Here is a 22,313-nt window from a genome sequence, read left to right on the forward strand (position 1 = left end):
GGCCAAGATGAAAAAAGAAATGATGCATTGCTAATTAAACTGGAAAGGTTTCAGTAGCCAGAAAAAGGAACAGAACTTGGTGTGGGAAACAAGATATGTAATGGCTGTGACCGGGAGACAGAATGAAAAAGAGGATGGCACTAAAAGTTGGCAATATAATAACAAATAGCTAGGATGAAGGAAAAAATGGCACGGACAGACTTTGAGAAAGGACTGTTGCCTGGAAGCCAGTGAGTGCTAGAGGAAGAAAAGCAAGTAAAATCAATAGTTTTAAGTGAGAAAAAGGGAGGAACAAAATCAGAAGAATGATAAAATGTCTTTGGAAATGGAATAGGATACGTACATTCTTGGAATATCAACATCCGCCTTTCAAGGAATAGGTATTAAGACCTGGTAGTGGTGATTAGATATCATTTCAGAGCATCTGAGAAGGTTAGGAACTTCCCACTGCCAATGTGCAGTTAAAAATCCAAACCTGTAGGAAAAAAGCAATGGTGTTGCTATAGCCAAACAATGAGGAGTCCTGTTTAAAAACACTGTGATAAGTTCTGTGGTTGACTTGTGCACATAAGGCATGTAGGTCCTTTTTGAACATTTTGCTGTAAGCTGGACACAGACGAAGAGGCAGAGATGGACTCCTTGGAAGGACTGTTCAGGAGATGGTGCAAAGGGAGACAGGACAGCGCTGGACATAGGGAAACTCAATTACTCTGACAGCATTCGTAGAAAGGAGTCCCACTGAATGACCTATAAGGCAAGGAGTTTGAAAAAAAAATAAAGGAGCAATTAGGATTTGGCAGAGAAGAAAACATTTGTTTTCTCTCTAGCTATAGTCTGGTAGGGTGCTCAGTTGCTGATATGTACTGTGTTGAGGTGATGATCAGTAGGATGCTTCAGAAGTTGGACAGCTCTGACACCAAGAGTATTATCAATAGGTTTATATAATGATGAAAATGTGGGAAGATTTTAGATGTTAAATAGACACATAACAAATGAAATAAGACATCCCAGTGCATTCTGTGATGTATCTGTCTGAATCTGTGTTTTAGATAGTACAAGGAGAGAGTGTATCCCTCAGTGTTTTCTTCACAGTATTCCTGTTGTCAATCATAATGTACAGGTTAAAATTTTCTCTGGTGTATTTTTGCTTTCCCTTCCTGGCTTTTTTCTTCAACGTTTTGATAGCGTATTCGACCAACAGGCTAAAATTTGCAACTTCATTAAGCTGCAATCAAATTTTAATCTCTGGTTTATACTGTGGGTGGTTTAAATAAAGACATGGCTCAGAGGTGTGCAGTGTGACTCCTTACCTTTTAGAGATCATTCATAGGTAGCTTCTGTTTTCACTGTTTGCACCTTGGTTTTTTTATTATTCCTACTACTCCTTAAATGTGAATTAGTAGTTAAAATCTGTGTCCTTTCAGTGATACTGTTTTCCCACCAGCAGGTGACTAGACTAGACTACAAAGCTATAGCTGTAAGAGAACCTCCAAGGCTCTTGATAACTGAAAGGAAAGGATGCTGTCAAATACCAGAAACCCACTTATGCCCATGCAGTCAAAACTGTGACTTTCAAATACTGGCCATTTCTTTTTAAACTCAGGGACATTTGCCAGTATCTTCCATGTTTCTGTGTAATTCCAGACACTAGAGGAGAGCAACAAATGGCAGCAAGCACGGTGTTCCTGTCTGCAGAACCCCACTAAAAATATCCCCAGTCAGCATTGAGTATCTGGTTAGAACAGCTTGCTGAACTCTATCAATTAGCCAGATCCTAATCTATTTAATGTGTTTTATTAAGGCTATATAATGCTAATGTTTTAATCAAAATGTCAAGCAGTGCTAAATTGAATTTATTAGGAAAGTCCAAGTATATCACATCTATGTGGTTACCTTGATCAAACAAACTTGTAATCTCATCAGAAAGTGAAGTCAGGCCTGCTTGTCAAGACTTGTTTCCATAAAGCTGTGTGGACTTGCGTTTGTGATATTCCTCTTCCTTAACTCCTTCTTGATTCAATCACACATAGCACCGCTGTTTTGTTTGTGTTTGCTGAAGATGCCTTACTCAGATCTGTTGTCATCTGGCTCATTTGGTGTTTTTTGATTCTCAGGTAACTTGAGGTTTCCTTTGGCCATTTAAATTTAGAGCTGTATGGAAAGCTATTAAAAATTAGCATTTGAAGGCTGAATGTCTCCTACTGTTTTAACACCTTTGGATGCCTAAATGCTGTGGTGATTGTTGAAAAACAGTTGTGCCATTTTCATTCTCAATAGGTGTCAATGGGTAGGAAAACAGTTAATCATCCTCATGTAATATTAATACATTATCCTCTTCTTTTCCCCCTAAGGTACAGGATAGAAATATTTACCATAGAAATTCACACCAAGAGACAAGCTTTCTTAATGAAGAAGCTGCTACAAGGTGGGATGTGTCAGTAAAAAAATGAAGATGTCATTTAGTAATAGCAACATTTGGCTGAGTGGGCCACGTGCAGGTATGCATGAGTCTGTGGACAGAGTTGCATGTTCCATCTTGAACAAATCTTTTCTCATTTCTGTTGAAAGGGGAGGTTCTCCATCCACTTGAACTCTAAGGGCTTTTTACCTCACCAGCAATATATTCATATGCTAGAAAAGTCAATAATTTTCTTTTGGATTAATGAGCTAGATTAGCTCTGCACATGAGTGAATATCAGAGCTGGTGCAAAGAGAAGCAGAGCTATCAGCCTGGGCACAAACGTGGACATGGTCTTTCTTTGGTTAAACTTAGTTCAGCTCAGGCAAAGAATGTAACTTCATTGTGATAGTAGCCCATTGAATTACATTCTACATATATACCCTACCCTGGAAGAGCTGCAAATCTCAATGAAGAAATATCACAGCCGTCCAACCAGCAGGCATACAATTTTTAGTAGTCATTACTTACATTATTGCAGTAGGGCAATGTGTTTCTTGCAGAAGGTTCTCCAAAGAAGAAAAAGTGGGATTTGATGTAGATTTTCTTGCTCTGGAAGAGCTGTTTCCTAACAGACTGTGGAATACAGACTGTGACAGAAGCCACGGGAAGTGTAAAAGTCTCAATAATTATTATCTGCTCTGTAGTTACTTGCTGTATCTTTACTGTAGCAAGAACATAAAACTCTGGCATGTTTAATTGGGAGAAATGACAAATGTGGGGCCTTTCTGGATCACAAAACCTGTCTAAAAGGATAGGTAAACACTTGGATAGTTAGTATATGCCATGTACCATATAACTGTGGGCTACTAAACTGTTCAGATTAGCATAAGGACACAGGTTACAAGGGTTCTTCTTTTGATGTAGGCCATCTGTAGGATGTAGGATCTGGCAGCTATGTCTTTCCCCACTTGCTTCATCAATAATGACTAGGCAAAACTGTCTGTCTTTCCTAGGCCCTGCAGTGAGCCAGGCTGTTTGGGCTTCTGATGGCTCAGGTTTGCAATCCAGCCTGTGTACCTAATGTGAGCTGAAGCTGTAGGACATCTGGTGTATCTAAAGGTGCAGTGGTTCATTAAAATAGTCTAATAACTGGCACAGATCATCGGCAAGTGAAGTTGTTATCTTCCTACCCTAAGGGTTTAATTTCCACCAAACATATGTCTGACTTTTGATCAGTATGTACCTCTTCTGCATTATTTTTTTTTAAACAAAATATTTGCACTGATGCCTTTTCCATTCTGAACGTTTTCATCTTCCCTAGTAGCTGCAAAACAGCAGGAGCTGATGCCTTTTCAAAGTCACTTGTTATTAGGCTTTAAAAAAGAAAAAAAGGAAAAAGAAAGCTACATAACGTGATAGCTCTTGGTGGAATAACAGGCCAGTTGTCCTTGACAAAATGATGGCCTACCAGGCCAGGTTATATGCAGCCAGATCACCAAACTGACCAGTCTCTCACACATCAGCAAGAGATCACAGATTTCCAACGCACAGAATGACAAAACGGGAATAGCTTGAGTTGGAAGCAACTTCAAGGATCATCAAGTTCCAACCCCGCTGCCGGAGGCAGGGCTGCCAACTGCTAGATCAAGTAAGCTTTCAGGGAAGAAACTTAAAGCATTAGTTGAGTGTGTTAGATAATCTACTGCATTTAAGTCTCTTGAGAGAACAAGATCCTTTATTAAAGCAGAACCAGTAAGAGATTTAGCAAATCAGGAAGACTGTAATTTGCGCTGAATATTCTTTTTGTTGTCAGCTTTTCTACAAGTCTGACGTTTTATGCCTTTTTCTGTTATTGCTCTGAGGTTTTTTTTGCAAACTGTCAGTGGTATTTGAAGTGGCAGCTAATGTTAGTTAGTTAGTTCATTTGTTTTAGGTTCTGCACTAACAAAGGTCTCAAATAGTTCAGGGCTACTTCTCTTGGTTGCTTTCAAACCCACACAGTCTAGCAAGTTTGAAACGTGATCTTTGAGTACATATTTCAGTTACAGGATCCTGTGAAGTAAGAGCATAAGGAGTTAGAAAAGGAAAAATACATACACTTAATGAGTATATGCTTATAGAAAAGCCATCGGCACATTTTGCATTTTATGGGGTTTCTTCCAATGCTCACCGAAAAGAAGCTTTTGTTTTTGTTTCTTTTTTAGCTGGGGAAAGCTTCAGATGACCTTCAAAATCCTTATTTTAAATTATAGGGTAAAAAGGTCCATTTGATGAATCATAAGAACAAAAAATATACGTCAGTTCACAAAAAAAAAAAATCAGATTCTCAGTCTCTGTACAGAAAAAAATCTTCTTAGAAAAGTCTACACTTGGCATAACTATCTGAAAGCAGGTAACTGTCAGGGTATATTCATAGTCTTAAATTTACTGCAGCTGTTTGCATAAAAGAAGAGTTAGAAAGTTGATGGCAAGGAAAGAAAAGGAGAAGTGTGAAGAGAAATGGAACCACATCCCAGTATTTCAATCCTTCTGTCATTAAGGGCATTCGGTTTTATGTCTGCATCTTTCATTTTCAACAACTGAGATAATCTGTAAGTACATTACTATTGACCTGCAGGACCAATATGCTTGTCTCTTCTAGAGTAAGCAATGCTTTATAATAAACAACCTCATCAGAAGACTCCAGGGAAGAAATGCTACCTGCAGTCTGACTTGCAATCGCTTTATGAAGTCTGCAGAGAAAAGCAAGCTAATACTCTACAGCATCATCACCCTCAATGAGGTCTGCATCCACACCACAGCCATGCCTTGGCCCTTTGTCATAGAGGGACTGCAGACCACCTCATTGACCATCTATGGATAAGCTCTTTCCATGGGTGAATTTAAGCACTGAAATAGCTCATATGCCTTCCTTTCCTCCCTCGCTCCATCACACATTCTTTTTACCCCAATCATTTAAGAACAAATTGGAGGAAGACGGGACCATTCTGTCCCCTCTGCGAGTATGCTGCAAAATATTCCACCCTACTCTTGATGCTTCTTTGAAAGGAAATCTGGCAGAAATGTTAGCCATGAAAATACAATCAGTCCTAGAAGATAAAAAAAAAACATTTCTTCGTGCCAGGAGTGACAGCTGTATTATCATTCAGCCCTTGTTCTGTCTCTCAGTAAGGGATCTTCTTTTTGCCAATGTGATGCATCAAATGGGAATTTGCTGTGTAGTGCTTGGATTGAAAGGGATTGTGTTGTCTCAGGGGCTTTTAATCCTTGGTGTTCCATTCCTATTCCCAGCCTTTAGGCAGTGGACATTTGCAGGGTGTTTTTCTGGCTGAGAAGTTAGATCAGTGCCAATCTGCAATGTTATAAATACAAAGCCTGTGCCTCTGCAATTTCTGTGCTGTGTGTAATCCTCTAAATGTCTATTTCTTCAAGAGAAGAAGGAAATGGTCCTATCTATGAACCACCTCAAGCCAAAGCTGAGCTTAACTCTTTAACCCAGGCTTTTCTGTTTGCACAGCCTCAGCCTCTGTGGATCCCAGACCACCATCGCTTTTTCTTAAGTTTTCGAGAAGGATCTAAATGGTGCATTCCTGTAACTCACCTTGCCTCCAGTCCTGGGACCCTGTCCACAAACAGCATCACAGCAAGTAACCATTGCCCAAGGAAGTTTTCAGAAATGATTAAGGGGGACTTTTTGTTGTTGTTGTGTGTTTTTCCTGGATTCCTAAAAAGATATTCAACTGGTCAGTGTCTTTTGTACCACCTGTACCATAGGCAGAAGACAAATATCTGCACTGGCTGTAGTGAACCAACTGCAGGTGTTCCATAATTGCTGTTACAAATAGTTCTAACATCTCATGAAAGCAATGAAGAAATAAACCTCTCATACTTCTAACATAAAAGCAGGGGAATTAAAGTTGTACTTGCAGCTAACTGCACAGAACAGCCGTTTGAGTTCATCCGTTTCTTTTGTTCTGTTGGGGCATGGTCAGTGAAATCTCCATCCTCCATCAAGCTCCCCTTTAGCACATTCCATTAGGAGCTTTCAGTGATATTTTTGGTGATCTTTTTTCAGAGGAGAATTAACAGATGTTAAAAAAAAAAAAATCCAAGACAGATTACCAGTAGGATCATCCTGGAAGTAATATATAGGCTATTGTTGATAATATACATGCAGGCTTTCTATTTTTACTTATTTCCCAGACTACCAAAATCTATCCCATTGCCTGTACCATCAGTCAGAACCTGAAGAATTTTTCCAGCGTATTTTATTTAGGATGATAGGCAGTAATTTCCAAGTCAGAAGTTCAAAACAGCATTGCAATATTTGTAAATGTTATAACAAAATTGAGAATTAAGATAGGAATTGTTTGCTTTGAAAATAGCAAAATGAGTATATATATAATTTTTTTTTTTCCTAGAATAGTTGTACCATTTTCTAAATCTGATGTACTCGCTTAAATCTTCCCATTAACTCAGACTAGCCTCAGAGATCTGCTGCTGACCTCTTCTGAGATTTGCCAGTGATTCAGGTCTGTTCAACACTTATCTTGCTTCTGCCATTTAAAGAAGCATGGGTGAAAGGCTGGCCTATCAGTGAGTCCATCCTAACCTTGGCCGACTTGATGCCTTTGTCAGTGAAGAAGTTACCACATCATAGCTGGGTTCACATATAGGTGAATGAGTTTCCCAGGAAGTTGCAGGAGGAATTTTCTGAAATACCTGCAAGAGGCCACTCTTCCACATTTCAAATTCAGGTCTCACACAAGCAAGACCACTTCATTTATTCTAGGTGAGGTACACCAGATCTATGTGCTTACTCACTCTCCTGCATCATTAGACTATACTCCATTGCCCTTTTTTATTTATTAAATAGCATGCACCCAAACCTATGCATACTACTTTTCAGTCACTTGTCCCCTAGGTAGTATAGGTTCTGATCTTTCCCTTATGAGCCCAGCATTTCTGGAAAAACAGGGGCTGGGGCCAGGGGAAGCAGCGCTTACCATTTTTGGTTAATATAAATACAGCATCTGAGCCCTTCTTTACATCTGCCGGGTGCTTATAGACAAAACATAAACCCAAAAGTTCTCACTTATGGATTGTGTGCATTCTGAAATGTTCAGTTTTTATTAGGTGCATGTACACCTCCTATTCATCAGAGCCTATGTAGGATGATTGACATCCATACTAGCAACGCATTATGCTTTCCTTCCAGTATGAATTATTGCTTTCATCTCTGAATTTACATACATTGATTCTTGTGCAGATTCTAGACACATTTGAAAGGAAATGCATTTCAAGTTGACTGATAGAACAAAGAAGATTTCTAGGTCTCATCAATCTGTTCTTTAAAATATATTGCATGCCTGACATTATTCAAATCACTGCATTTAGTCTAGACTCAGCAAAACTAATTTTATCTAGATGGGTTTGCATTTCCTTCACAGGGACTTGCGATAAAATTTAGTTTGTGTTGCCTCCTTCAAAAACTTCAAAATTTAAAGATTTTCTTTTCTTGTGCTATTGATGCCACTGTGTTTATTTGAAAGACCAAAAAGAGTCCAGTTCCTTGCAATTCCCTCTTCACTCACACAATTGGAATTTGACTCTCCAGCTTAAAAAATGGCTTCGTTTCAGTGTTGGGTTGCATGTTTTTCTGTCTCCACAGTTTGTTCCAGCTCTGTTACACTAGAGGATGGCATAGATGCAGACTGCTGCTGTGACGTGCACCCTTGAGAGAACCCAACGTGTCAGAATATACATGTTCCTGAGTATGGGACTAACAGAAGGTGAAGGCTATATTTACTTCATCATTCTGCCTTGTATGAGTCATGTAGGTTTCCCCCCTACTTTTATTTTACAGTTTCATGTGTGAATACATAAAAACCAGAGCTCTGAATGCATGTTGTATTTGAGAGGCTAATTGACCCATTTTAATTAATTGCTTTTGGTTCACACATAAAAGATCACCTCTCCCATAAGTAGCTTTTAAAGAATTAATCTTCTTAAGCAATGATGCTGATCTACCTTCCTCTAAGGCATTTGCTCATACAACCTCCACACTAGACTCATCCAGCAAGGAAATCCCATAAGACTGTTATCAGAGCTCTAGGAGGATCCTGCCTCACAAAACTGTTTGTGGAAGAGGCAGGTCATTAAACTTAATTCAGATGCTCTTTTACCTCAGCTAAATTAAACTGACCTTGACTTGCTTTTGAAGTTTTCTCCAACTTCTAGGAACACCTACACTTAATATACTAGTACATTGGTAGAGCTCTTTATCTGATACTACATGAAAATCCCATTCGAATACAAAACACCATATCTAAAACTCCTTGCCATCATGCAGAGATAAAAAATATTACTTATATAAATTCTCAATGAGTTTTGACAATGTAAAGTATAAAAGTGCACTGAGTCTCATTTCTTGCCTGGCACAACTCACAGATACAGAATTCATGAGGCAGGGTACTTGCACTGAGAAGTCATTGCCCAGGCTGTAAAGAAGCAGTGTGCTGTACCCAATACAGAGAGCTTTGAGAAGGCTGCCTTGCCACCATCAACTCTGTCAGAGGAAAAACATAACAAAACACAAAATGATTTTGTTCTCAGAGCTTCTTACTATGAGCATTTTGTTATAGTCACAGTGTTTTGTTGTACATACCTGGACTCACTATGCTACTGTTAATATGGATAAGAAAAGAATAAGTACTGCCAAACTAATCTGACTTCATTTCTTGGCAGCTTGTCTAGCTTAAGGGATAAGGGGGAAGCAATAGGTGTGACAAACTGGTTTCAGTAAGGCTTTAGACACTACACAGGGTGGAAGACAAGTCTCAAAGTAATTATTGATGGTTTGTTCTTAGACTGAAAGGTCATTTCAGGAATCCAGCCTAGCTTTTTGTTTTTATTTAATATTTTAATAGTTTAATTTATGATTTAACTGATGGAATAAAAGTGTATTTCTGCATCTTGCAAAAGAGAAAAAGGTTTCAAACACTCTAGAGAAAAAGCATTTGAAGTTGCTTTGGTGAACTAGAGAAATAACCCATAACACATCTGGTGAAATTAAAAACCAAAGACAAGTGGAAGAGGATGCACTTAAGCAACCCTCTCCAGAATGAAACCAAAAACTCAGGTGGGAGTGGGTCTCAATACAAGTTTAGAGCTAATGCAAGATGTATAGCACCCTCTTTCAGGAGAATGAAATGCAACAAGAACCAACCCTTTTGGAGCCATTCTTGTTATCCTTTATCATAGAGTAAAAGCCTGTGAAGATGAAGCAGACACTGCTTTAAACCCTAGTTAATGGCATGTAAGGCTGAAGTTCTCTATTGCGTTTCCATCTGTTAACAAGCTACCAATTGCCTTTTCTTTGAGGATTTTGTATTTTTGCATATTCCTCTTCATCTATTACTGAGCAATACTGCTTAGTTCCCTTTCCAGAGGTATAATTTACATTGAGGCATGAATGTATGCATCTTTTAGATATAGAGTAGGAGCAGCCACTTTTCATAGAATCACAAGGTTGGAAAGGACGTACAAGATCATCTAGTCCAACTGTCCTCCCATTACTGTTGCTACCACAAGCCACTAAACCACATCTCATAACTCCTCATCCAGTTGCCTCTTGAACACTGCCAGGGGTAGAGACTCCACCACCTCCCTGGGCAGCCATTCCAGTGCCTGACCACTCTCTGAGAGAAAGCTTTTCCTTATACCTAATCTAAACCTCCTCTGGTACAACTTGTGGTCATTTCTTCAGGTTCTGTTTGTTGCCTGAGAGAAGAGGCCAAGCCCCTCCTCATCACAGCCTCCCTTCAGGAAGTTGTAGAGTGCAATGAGGTCTCCCCTGAGCCTCCTCTTCTCCAGGCTAAACAATTCCAGCTCCCTCAGCCACTCCTCATAAGACTTGTGCTCCAGACCCCTCACCAGTTTCATTGCCCTTCTCTGGACACGTTCCAGGGCCTCGATGTCTTACTTCTAGTGAGGGGCCCAAAACTGAACACAATACTCAAGGTCCAGCCTCACCAGTGCTGAGTACAGGGGGATGATTACATCTCTGCTCCTGCTGGCCACACTATTTCTAATACAGGCCAGGATGCCATTGGCCCTCTTGGCCACCTGGGCACACTGTCGGCTCATGTTCTGCTGAGCATCGACCAACACCCCCAGGTCCCTTTACTCTGCACAGTCATTCAGCCACTCAACCCCAAGCCTCTAGTGCTGCATAGCGTTATTGAGGCCAGAAGTGCAGGACCTGACATTTGGCCTTGTTGAACCTCATCCTGTTCACCTTGGCCCAGTGATCCAGCTTATCTAGATCTCTCTGAAGGGCCTCCCTACCCTCAGGCAGATCAACACCACCTCCCAACTTGCTGTCAACTGCAAATGTACTGAGGGTACACTCAATCTATGTAATCAGTAACGATATTAAACAAGATGGGCCCCAGTACCCACCCCTGGGGGACACCACTTGTAACAGGTTAGCAGCTAGACTAAACTCCGTTAACCACTACCCATTGGGCACAGTCCTCTAGCCAGTTCCTTACCCAAAGGAGGGTATACCTGCCCAGGTCACAGGCAGCCAGTTTCTCCAGGAGAAAACTGTGAGAGACCATGTCAAAGGCTTTGCTGAAGTCTAGGTAGACAACATCAACAGCCTTTCCCTCATCTACCAGTCTGGTCACCCAATCGTAGAAGGAGATGAGGTTGGTCAAGCACAACCTGCCTTTCATGAAACCATGCTGGCTGGGCCTTTTAATCTCTAAGATGATCGATGGTACTTCATTTCCATCTTTAGCCTAGTTTGTACAATAAATAAGAAATAATTCAAAGCCCTCACTTCTGGGTACATTTATTAGCACTAAGACCAGTCTGTAGGTGGGAGGTGGGAAGGATCTGCCAATGTGACCTGGGGGATAATAGATGAGAGTATTTTGACACTGTATGTTTCTCTCACATACTGTGCCTGCCTCCTCTCACCTTGATTATAAAGTTAAAAAATCCAGTTCTTCACCACCTACACCTGTACTATTAAAATCACAACGTGTATTAACAAAAAAAAAAACTTTCCTGGCTGGATGGGAAATCACTGATAGTAGTGCTAGCCATCCACCAGTATGGCATAAAGCCAAAGCTAACCAGATTTTAGTGCTGTATGAATTGTTCCTCATTCACTCATCCATCTTTCCTTCCCCCTTTATTTTTTTGTTCTACTCCTCTCTCCCTAGATTAATGCAAACAGTCTGTGCTTACTTTAAGTAGATTTTGCAAGAGAAAATAGGGGATAACAAAACAAAACAGAAAAACAAGATGTCAAAGCTGACTTCTAGGAGGAGAGATTTTCTGGAATTCAGTCCAGCAACAACTGCTGCTATTTCAGGGTGGAATTCAAATGCTGAACATCACATACCTGCTCGTGCTTGCATTTAACAGCTGTAATCCTGAATGGCTCAGTAATGTTGGAAGGATCACTGTGTTCTTAGCAGTCCTTATTTCCGCTGCCGTCTCTTAGAGGCTGTTAAACAAGAATGAATGACACAAGGAGGGAATTACATGCTCAAGGTAAATTGTAGGTGATTAATTTCCATACTGAAAAGAAACGCATTGAAAAGCATTAAGGTATAAATAGAAAACACATACCTCAGTCAAAAAAAAGAACACACAGCTGCAAACAAAAGTAATGTTACTGCTGCTGTCTTTTGAGCCCAAAGGGGATGAAAGCAAATAATTAATGAGACATCTCCTTGTGTCTGGGTATTGTTGGCCTTTTTCAGCAGCGACTGAATGTTTTCTCTGCTTTCATTTATCTTCTCCCAGCACTTTAACACCAAATAACAAGTTGCAGTTAGTAATTAAGACCTGTCTTGCGAGCATAACAGACTCTGTCTCCTACACAGCTACGGTATCTGTAACACACTTCTTTGCCTCACAAGAAGTTCAACTGAAACTTGTGAGGTGAGTCACTATCTGGGCCAGAAGAGCTGGGGCTGAGGAAAGAAACGGCCCTTCTAGCTTCTGTGTTGCCTCTATGACACACAACTGTGTAAAAACAGGTAGGTCTGCAGCACAGATCTTCACATGTAACTGGGGACAGAAGAAAAATGACAGAAAAACTTGTGTCCCAGGGCTGCAGGATCTCCAGGATGAGTTCATAGGATACTCAATGCAAGTGTGAGGCAGAAAGCCAGACCTTCTTCAGAGGGGACTTCCCCAGCTTTGGGCTGCTGCCATTAGATATTTTGGAGAGGTATGGGGTATGCAGGTATGGGACGTCAAGGACACCTAGACCTTTGGGATCATTTGAGTTAGAAGGGACCCTCAAAGGTCATCTAATCCAATTCAGATCAATCTGTGCCTTCTGGTGTGGCTCATCACTTTTGGTTTGGTCTGCTCCCTGTTTGCTTTTGTCCCCACCTGTCTAAAACACTGAACTCACATCACTGTTGCTGCTTCAGTCAGGTATCTTGCATGGCATCTATGCACCTTTGCAAATGGTCTGATCATCATCAGACCAACCTTGGGAGCTGCAGATGTCATCTCAGGAAAAGTGCAGGTATAGAGGCTTTTAGGCAGGGTTTTCTTCTTCTACTTCTAACTTATTTTGCATCTCTATTTCCAGCCTGGACAGTTATCAGGTTTCTAAAGCCCATTATGTACAGTCTCTGTGCCTTTCGATGGGCACATTCACAGCAACAATGCCTTATTAGTTATGTGAAGCTGTAACTCATGCAAATTAGGGTAATTAAAAATGACTGATCCCATTTCCCCCCAAAGAAGGAACCAATGTTCTATTCCTCTACACTGCATAGTTAAGAGATGAACTTATATCAACATTAAGAGTGGTTTAGTTTTGATTTGGGGGTTATGTTGCAAACAAAATGGGCTGAGACTTGCTGATTCTTGCATTCTCTCATTTCATTTCCATCCATTTGGCTTAGGTATTATTTGAATTATGCTTACCAAAACATGCTTCAATACTTTCCAGCTGCATTACTTGCTAAAAATCATGACACCTATTAATCCCAATATCCATTTAACACAGCATTTTATGTGTTTGTGCCAACCACATCTAGCAATTCTCCTGTGATTGTGTTGTCATTAACCCCAGGTCTCTTTACCGTGATCTTTCAATTTCTCTGTATTCATGTTTATTCATACCTGCATTTTTACTGGGTTGAACTTCAGTTTATTGACTTCATCACATTCCTCTAGCTTTGCACTCTGTGCATTCTCATCCTCCTGAGTCACGCATGCTAATCTGTCTTGGTGTCCTCCAGGTATAGTAAGGATCTGTACAGTCTCCTGTCCATCTGAGAGCTGAGTTTGGGATGACAGGAGACCTCCATGCTTAAGTAACATCTAGATCTTTGGCTATTTTTTTTTTTAGCAGCCTTTTTACAATGCAGGGATATAATCAGTTTTGTGCTCCATTGACAGTCTTGTGATGGAGTCTATCATCTCCCACAGAAATGGCTTATTTCCTCATCGCTCACTCTAAAGATAAGAGAGGACTCATATAGAAAAGAGTTATAGTATAAGTGAGAACAGAAACAAGTAGAAGACTGAGGATCCAAACACTAATTCCATGCATTCTTTGGAGAAATAAATAAAAATTAATTCTCATTGGACCTCAAAAAAGAAATAAATAAAGGTGTGCAAACAATTCCACTCCCAGCACAAGAAATCAGGCAAGAAACTAGTGCCGTGGGCAGAAAGGAGATACGTAAGCATCTGTGGACATATAGCTGTAATTACAGAGTAAACAGCCAGAGGATATCTCAGAAAAGACTCACCAGTGCTGAGGCATGTCAGTTGAGATGGATGCTCACCACAAAAACTCCATACAGAAACAATCTCCAGAAAGAGATGCTATCTTAGTGGTGGTCAGCCCTTAAATGAGATCTAGGAGAGGTAGAGTCAAGCTCCACCCCCTCCGGGAGAACAGCTGAATTACCTTCACCTGTGCTCCTGCAGCTGACTCTCACTTGCCTCAGGTGCTTAATCAGAGGTTCAGGCTGTGACCAACAGTTTCCCTTACACTGGGCAACAGGTTTCTTGATGAATGTAGAAGGTCATGTCTGTTCACAGCTTTTTTCAGCCTCCAACAAAGTGCTGGCTATCATTTGATGGCAAAATAAACCCAGATTATGTGCATCGGCTCCACTGGCTGCCCTAATAGCAAAGCACCTGTGTAGCTGGGTGTTTGAGCCACTCTGAAATACTGAAGTTGAAGATTCAGATCCTTCTTATGAAAGGGGATATGGTGTAATCCACTTTTCATTCAGTGGCTTTTGAATTTCTAGATTGAGAAAATATCCTTAAGATTGTTGTATGGTTTAAAATTACTGTGTGTTAGCTGCAAAACTCTGCATTGTGTCCCACGTTGATTTCCCTGCATTTGGCACACACTGGAAAAGCTGGAGTTTGAGAAGCACTGTTCAGATTTCAGTAATCTACATATAAGAACATCTCAGGGAACTATACAAAGCTCTACCGTAGGGTATTTTTTGTCTACTACCTAGAATATAATTAAGTTAGTTTGCCTAATGTATTATAAGCCCCAGTTGCCTGCTATTTATCACCTTATTTTGCTGTAGCTGCTTACACAACAACTGCTTTATTAATTCCTCTAGCTATTTGTTAGCTGTTAATATAGAGTTCTTCGTGTTCTTGTTCCCCATCCTCCATTACCTGTATAGAGAGGAAGTATTCTCTTTTCTTGAAAGGAAAAGTTATTTCATGTTCTTTCCTAACAGATTACCTTTAAAGTCACCTTTCCTTTTCAGGAATGCTTGCCAGTAATCTCCAGCAGTTCTGATTATTCAGCTGGTTACGTAGTCTACATTTTACTGTACTACCTTGAGTAGCAGTCTATATTCACATTTTCTATGGCTTCATGTTTAAATTGTTGTTTCATAGATTTGTTTTGTGATTTTTCTTGTTGTTTTCTAGCTGCTACTGGGTAAGGCTTTCTATAGGTATTAGTATTTCTAGTTGAAAGTAAAGTGCTTCAGTCTTATAATAAAGTGGAATGATCTGCATGTATTTTCTGTAGTAACTGAAGGCTCTCCAACAGATTTACCTATGTTCTCAACAGCCCCTCTGTAATAAGAGAACAATAAGGTAATAAGGTAGAGACAGCTACTCTTGCTTCTCAACAGCCATAAGCTCTCCTCACAGGTGTGTCTCCTACTTCCTCAGCATTTCTTTTCCCCACTCTCTTTCCCAAGATTCTCAACTCCAGAAGAGTAAAGTTCAGTTTCAACAAAGCCACTCTGGCTTTGAGCTGTTCCTCAGCTATAATCTCTCTAGGCAATCTGTGTTGTCCATGCTCCAGGTAGAGGCAGAAGTTTCCATTCTAGGAAATGGAAGTTCCCATTAAGTGTACTTCCAGACTCAGAAGACAGAGTGGATAAACATTAAAAGTGTATGTCCTTAAATCTCATTAATTTTAACAGCAACCTTGTGTTGTGAAGGTGTTTAGGGGATGCAACAGGGATAAACAGCTTAGAGCTGTGCTCCATCACACTGTGACATGGGTGGCTGTGCACAAGGTACTTTGGTGGCGTGCTGGGGGGGGAGATCAGCTCTGCCTGCCCAGGTCATGTATAGCAGTAGCTGAGACATTAGTGCTGTACAGCACTTACAGCTCAGGAGGGTGAGGAAGGAGGGGCAGGGATGGAAGAAAGGCTTGAAAGTAGGAAGGAAAGAGGGGAAAAAATCCCACACTTCTCACAGATGCTTGAAAAGTCGTCCTGGAACATGGATACAGCTGCAGCAAGCAAAAAAATAGAATGCAAAACCAACAGCAAAATCCCTCTGGGTTTAGGAAACAGTGAAGAGCTAGACTGAAAACCAGGCTCATTTCAGAATAAATGCGGTGTTTTGAAAGCAATGATGTGAAAGGCACATGAGCCACAGTAATAAAATGTGATATAAGCTGTTACCGTAAACAAGGAGGAATAATTGACAGGGAACTAAAACAGATCTGCAGAGCACGCACAGCCCAGGGCTCTGGCGTATGCCAATTGAGAGGAGGAGGAGTGGCAAGAGGAGAAGTCAGAGAAATGCTAACAAACCACAGGCAAAAAATAAACACTTCATACAGCAGCCCTTGATCCCTAAGACCAAAAGTTCAGCTGGCTTCAATAAATAGCACAGTGGTGGATGAGCAGAAAGAGCAGCCAGCCTGCTGAAATAGCTGCCACCATATATGGGGAGGGGGGCATCTGGAAATACAATCTCCTCCCAAAAGAAAGAAAAACAAATGTCTTTTGTGCTGAAAGACCAAGTCAGTATTCATGGGAAGTCAGTGACACCTTATCACAAACCTATAGCTGAATGATGGTAGAAAGAGGCTAATCTAGGTTCAGAGATGATGAAAGCAGTGGGGCACAGAGTGCAGAAAGCTGCAGCTTAGCAAATGCTCTATGGATGATCTGGCCATTATTGCATCTTCCTGACACATAACATGCACATACAAAAGCACACATCCGGACACATATGTATGTGAGTATTAGAGGACTTTAAAAGCATTAGGTAGCATTTCAAAACCTGCAGACAATTTGGCCAAAGAAAGCTGCCCTGATGAAGAGAGAGTTAGTTACCCTCCCGGTGTCTCACAGCCCAGCACAGTGATGCTGCACAACCTGCTTCATGGAAACCCCATTCTGCAAACGCTCCAGTGAGTTAAATAATACAGGCACTGCTTTAAATAATAAATAATTGCCTACAAAAATGGATGTTAAGAGAGCACAGGAAAAGATGTGATGTTTTCAGCTGAGATTAGAAGGCGGAGGGGAAGATGGGCATTTGTGGCCAGCCCACCAGTAGGGAGGGTAAATGAGGCTGCTGGCTGCAGCTGGGTGAGGAGAAAACCTGGTGTAGAAGAGAGACTGGAGTCCTGTTTTGTGCCCTGCAGCACATGGGGAGCCAGCTACAGCCAGAGAACATAGCTGTGCACCTGGTACACACACACATGGAGAGCAGCAGTCCATGCTCACAGGCATCAAAAAAACCAGGAAGTTTTTACTGCTGCCATCTCCTCACCATAAATGAGCTCACACAGTTGAGTGATGGTGTTGTCACGTACTCTCATCCCATTTGCATCTGTGGTGTTTTCTCCTTCTGCTGCCATTTCTCAAGCTGACTCTGCAAAGGAGGCGTCCATCCTTGCCCCTGCAGGCTGCACAGTTCACACCTCAGTTTGAAGTTAGATTTTGCAGTGCTGGTGCTGAATAATTAAAGCACGTTTTCACACAAGAAGAGAAGCGTGTCGTCTTTTGGTCACTGCTACTTTGCTAGTAACCATCCACTACCTGCCATATCAACAGCTATTGCAGTGTCATCTCCTTGCACCCAGTGAGCATTAGAAGAGACAGGAACATAAAGAAGAAGAACCAAAATGAAATTCTGAAGATCCTCACAGAGTTGGGTGATCATCCCTGTAATGACTTGAAGGAAAAACTGCCTTCCCTGTTAAGCAACTTTCATAAGGAAAGGACATGCCAAAAGTAATTACAACTGTTTGATAGGCCTAAATATTCAGCCCCCTTAGCCTCCTGCACTCAGCAGTGAGTGCATCTGTGGGGCTGTCAGCTTCAGCACTTTTGTTTGGATTAGGAAAGAGCTTTGAAGAGATTTCTTTGTTGTCTCCCATATTCTACTTTGGCTCGCAACATGGAGCAACCAGGGAGCACACAGACACATTCCTTGAACTCAAAATGGAAGAACATGTGCTTCAGAAGCACTCCTAAAGCACTCCAGCAGCTGGTGGTGATTCAGCCCCCAGGTCTGAGGCAGCACTGCCCCAAGCACCACCTGTTTCACAATGTGCCTCTGCTTGCATTCTCCTTTGCTACATGCTAATGCATTCCTCCTTTCCCAAAGTAGCCCAGCAAAGATGGCAGTGCTGGAAATAATGTGATACAATGCTCAAATACCTGGCTGAGTGACTCCCGTGCAACAGATCAGGTGATGAAATTCAAGCGTGGATCTGCAATGTTTGCTGGCAGCTGTTAGAAAACAGCGTGCAGGCAACAGCCAGGCAATTGCTCTGACCAGCGGTATCACTGATGTTTGCTGCATCTGCCCTGGGGTCAGTGACTGCCCTCCACACAGCTGGGAAAATCTCACAAAGCTTAGAATCTGCTCCTGGTGCTCCAAATAGCTCCCTGCTACAGTGGTGAATGAATGCCTGATGAGTTGCTCTAATAGCCAGATGCTCCCGGTGCAGAATCTTTGCTTCTCCCCACCTTCTCCCCACCACTGTGCGGATGGATCTTGCGTTGCTTTGGTGTTAGCTGCATTATATTGCAAACTTGACTTAGTCAGAGGACAGACCATCTCCTGCCAGAAGTGAGTGTATTTATGGAGCACAACCAACTCAGTTCTTGATCTTCTCTGGACTGATCTTGAGGATCCCATAAAAACATCTCACCACACTCTTTCTCTTTGACAATTACTTGGAGAGCTATTAAACAGTTTTTAATCTCACCAGTACAGTACAGGCTATACTCATCTTTTATTGCTTTCATTTTTAAATCGGAAGGACACATGAAACTGTCAAGTAGACATCTCTGATTTCCAGAGATCTATACGGATAGCTTTACCTTAATCAGATAAGCATGAAACCTAATTTTTATAAGAGGTTTCATTGATTGCTTTTAAGAAAATAGTTTTGGGCATTGATTGGCATTGACTGTGCTACTATTCATTAATGATTTACTCATCTCTCATATCTGCTTAGCCATGATTTTGTCTGGGGCCGGTTTCAAGGTAATTGGACGTGGGATATCCAGGTCATCACAGTACCATTCTTAAGTGCAGGCTCACAATTTGAAGCCGCTGTCATGCCCCTACCTGGCTTGAGAGCAGCATGACATTGGGTGTGCTGTACCAGCTGTACAGGCACAACCTGCAGTAATGTGAACCAGAAATCACGATGTTCTCTGTTTAATCAACAGTGGAATGTCAGCATTTTTCTGGTTCTTTGTAGCTTCCTGAGACTTTCAATATATTTTACAAATCACCGCTGTCTGTAGTCCTGGAAGTTCTTCAGACACTTCTTTCAATATTCTTGGCTGCAGATTTTCTGCTGTTGCAAACAGCTCTTTGCTGCAGTTCCTGCTATTTGACATCCCCCTTTGCTGCTGATGAGACAAAAAAGCATTTCTGCATTTCTACATTCCTGTGAAATAAACACATCCCTCACATCCGTGGTTTATCCAGATACAGGACATAAATATTCAACAAACATTTCTTCTTTTCGTGTATCATGACTGGCAAGTCAGCCTGCTTCAGCCCTAGACCTATAGGGACTAACAATGAGAAGAGAGGTAGCAAACCCGCTGAGCAGTGTTTTTGTTGAGAAAATGTGTATGAAACGCCAGCGAACAAATATAAGTGGGAAAGCACAAGAAGGTTATAACCAATTGAATTATCAGGTTCTAAGATGGTTTTGATGCCCCTGACACTTCAGTGTGGGGACAAAAAGAATTACTTTAAGATTAACACTAATCATTTCATGAAGAGGATTATATGGCATTGCTACAGATAGCAGTAGGATTTGATGATCCAACAGGTCACTTTGAATCCTGTTCTTCTGAGCTACAGTAAGGATTTGATGAGGTCTCAGTGTACTTTAATGATGCCTTCTTGTCCTTAATCCTTAAAGCCAGGGTTTTATCATTAACATTTTATCTTCCTCCATCAGCTGTTTCTTTCCTAGTTGGTGACTTGTGTGCACAGCTCTCTTTTGTTATCCACATTTACTCTATGTAATAAGGTTTGTAATGGTCATTATTGTTCACTACTTTCACTTCTTGTCTTTATCAAGATGGACTTGTGATCAAAAAGCCTCTTGCAGCACTACAGGTTGTTAAGTTTTGAGGGAATATAATTGGGTTTTCTCACAGGTAAAGTTCATATTTTTATGCTAACTTTTCTTCTTGTAAGTATGATTTGGCTGTAATTGACCTCCGGATGTTGCAAAAGTTTCAGGCAGGCTTTGTAGGCTCAGGACAGCTCTGCTTGCACATAGCAGGGTTTGTCAGCAGTTTGGTGGTGGGAGGCTCCAGTTTCCAGCTCTTCAAGTGACTCATGCTCATCCTCTGGGACCCAGCATGAGCTGAATCTGGCAGCTATAGATTTCTAAAAGACACTGTATCTATCACCCCCAAGTGAGTACCAAATCATTTAACTACCGGCTCCCAACCTGCAGGCTCCAGCTCCTCTGCTGGGACTAACAAATCCAACAGCCTGGAGATATTTTCCATATATGACCTACAGTGAATTGCTACTCGGTGTCCCAGCTTCAGCTCTTCATCAGCAATGGAGTGATTACCTGTGCCTCCACACAGGCAGCACTAAGCAAAATGGCAGAGCTGTGACTCTGAGACATCTCAGCGTGCATGAGAACTGAAGGATGAGATATGGATAGGGACAAGACTGTCCCACTACATGTGTCGAGAGCGACGGGATGGGAGCTATTCCCAATAACTCAGCTGTCTGGGCATGGGGCTTGGCTGTAAGGGCTTTGCTGTTAAGGTGTGCTTTCTGTAATGGTATCTGCCCCTAAGTTAGGCATCTCACATGCCTGGAGTGGTCTATTTAGAATAAAATGGGACACATGTATATATGTGGATAATATATCAAAACCATCCACTGCCAACCCCTTACTTCTTTGACAAATGATACCATAATTATGGTGAATGATTTCTCATGGAAATATATGGAAAGTCACAACCTGATAACAAAGAGGGGGAAAAAAATCCATTGCGAATATAAATAGTAAAAGGAATGGAAGACCACTTTAATCCAAATCTCCCCAAGAATTTTAAGCCATGTAACAACATTTGACAATCTGTTCCAAGCCACGTGAAGATATTATCCTGCTGCCTGCCAGCAGCAGCATGGTGGGTGGGTGGGTGGGTGGGAGGAGTGGGGGCTCCTGGGCCCCTCTCATTTTCTACTGTGCAGCTTTCTGCCTCTGAGCCGGATCACTCTGCAGATGCTTCATACAGTCAACCCCATACGAGCTCAGCGGTTCATTCCCCGCTCACACACTCACTTGGTACCTCAGAAGGAATCTGCTCAACTGCCACCATGGTAGAAAAAGCCACCAGCACAAGGAAAGTCACACCTCCTGCTGCCATCAGCTCAGCACACCTCCTTCACCTGTCCTGACCTCCATGCTCCCTCAGTGCAATCCATGCCTTCAAGAGCCATGACCCGTCAGAGGTTGGACTGAGAGAGGGAAAATGGCTACAACCAGCCCTTAGTCAACATTCTCTGGTCTTAAGTGTTGTTGCAGTCCAGAAGCAATTTCTCCTCCCTCCCCAAGGTCTCTGATGACAGTTTGGACTTGTGCCTGCTCTGATACCTACACCTATTTTTATTTTTAATGACCTGCCAAAACTCATTCTCTTCTCTAAGCCTTCCTGCTGAAATACCCATTGCACTCTGCATGGGATCTCCAGCCTGGTCACAGCAAGGGAGCTGGAAATCTCTTTGCTAACCTGAAATAGGAAACACCAGCTGCAGAAACAGGTCACCCCTCCTAACGCTGCACTTTGAATACTGAGTCCAGCTTAGGCCTCCTCAGTAATAAAAGATATTAGCATGGAGTTCAACCTTAAGTTGGTTAGGGAACTGCAGTATGTAATAAGCTATAAGAACTGGATTTTGTTGGCCTTAAGATGAGAAGGGATGAGAAGATGTTGCTGCTGTCTACAGTGGAAAGGTGTAGAGAAGATGGAGCAAGGCTTCCTGTGGAGATGCTGTGACAGGAGGAGCAAGAGGGACAAGCTGGAACATGAGAAATTCTGACTTCATGCAGGAAAAGCTTCTTCATCATAAGGATCATCAAAATCTGAAACGTTGCCCAGAGAATTTGTGAAATCTA

Source organism: Coturnix japonica, chromosome 1 (genome assembly GCF_054131305.1).
Source record: "Coturnix japonica strain WE chromosome 1, WE-NBRP24, whole genome shotgun sequence".
Lineage (NCBI taxonomy): Eukaryota > Metazoa > Chordata > Aves > Galliformes > Phasianidae > Coturnix > Coturnix japonica.